This window comes from Callorhinchus milii, unplaced genomic scaffold, assembly GCF_018977255.1.
Source record: "Callorhinchus milii isolate IMCB2004 unplaced genomic scaffold, IMCB_Cmil_1.0 Scaffold11, whole genome shotgun sequence".
Classification (NCBI taxonomy): Eukaryota; Metazoa; Chordata; class Chondrichthyes; order Chimaeriformes; family Callorhinchidae; genus Callorhinchus; species Callorhinchus milii.
In genome coordinates this window covers 19,925,883-19,927,543 of record NW_024704752.1, presented here as the reverse complement: position 1 = coordinate 19,927,543, position 1,661 = coordinate 19,925,883, and positions in this window count along the sequence as shown.

Sequence of the window (1,661 nt, the reverse complement as noted above, 5' to 3'; positions counted from 1 at the left end):
TTGTATAACACAAGGCTTCTGAAAGTAGGCAAATTAATGAAGAGGCAAAAAAAAAACCTGACAACTGCTGACTTTTGAAAGGGACTAGCACATGTAACCATGGTGACTAGAAAAAAATGCTTGAAACTAATCATTTTTTTGTTTGCTGTTTGGTTTAGATTAATGCCTCAGAATTGTTCAGGTTTTTTTTGCTTATGCTAAAGTCTGCTAATCTGTATTGTTTTGTATATACAGAATGTACACCTAGCAGTTAATCATGTAACATTTTGTCTGTAAAAACATTATGCATTTTTTTAAAAAAACTTAAGTTTCTAGCTTGTATTTATCAGAAAAGTCATACTTTGAATTTAGTGGTGGATAATTTGATTGCCTTTTTTTTCCTCTTGTGAATTAACTTACTGTGAAATTTAGCCTTGGTCTGTGTGTGTGTGTGTGTGTGTGCGTGTGCTCTTGATAATGTTTAAGGTTTTTGCAGCAGTTTTTATCAAACAAACATTCCATCTGTGTATGCTTCCTTTACTTTTACGGATGCATTTGCAGTGTGCACTGTTTTAACCATTTACATAAATGTATAGAAAGTGTGATAAGTCAGTCACAAAACTGAATGCTGTTGCACATTGACTAAAACTGCATGTTTATCAGCCCTTTAATATCAGGCTAACACATGGCACATTTGCAATGGTTTGCATTAATAGGCATTACCCAACTTCCTTTCTCACACCCACTCCAGTTTCTCCTCTCCTGTTGTGAAGGTTGTGACTGCCAGTAGTCTCCAGGTTCTTTGGCAAGAGGCCATTCTTGGTGACTGATTTTCCGTGAATGCGACAGGTTATTTTGACTGAGGGAGGGATGGCTTTACCTGATGTTCACACGTGCACTTTCCAGTGTGGATTTCTCATAGGGTGATGAGCATTGGCTTCCTCCCTCTCCCACTCTCTTCCCCACCTGGATGTTGGGGCTAACACCACTACTCCACTGCTTCTCTGATTGAAATCATAACAGACCAGGAATTGAACCTGGAATTTTCCTGGTCCGTATGGTTCAATATAAGCACAGCATTCACCTACAGCAGCACCAGGCAGCCTTGCTTTTCCTCAATTTTACAAACCACAAAGCTAGAGACTATTGTGTCACCAGTGTGTACTTTAACACTGAAATTGTCACTTGTAGTAAAGCAGCTGTTTAAATGAATGTATAAAATGGCCTTTCTATAATATTGTAATTGATGACGTAGGTAAAATCACAAGTTGGAAATGTGAAATTTTGGATTTATAAATTAAAATTGTGCTCCACAGCAATACATTCAATAGCAACTGCACTTACTTCACTATTGGCAATTAAAATCCAAATTGGGATTTGGTTCCTCTACGCCCCCCCCCCCCCCGAGACCAGTTGCTACAGCTCAAGCTGCCTGTTACTGAAGTTCTGGTTATTGTACAAACCTGCTGATTTAGTACAAAATATCATGAATGCTCCTCAGTAAAGTTTTGACAAGTTCATAAATCTAATGATCCCCAATCCTCAATTACAGTATCGATGTGCCAACATTAGCAAATTGTGTACATTTTAAAGAGCACAACTTTGACATTAGCATTGTTTAAAGCCCTGAATACCAATAGAAACACTACATGCTTAGGCTGAATTGTAAGCTTTTTCTCCCT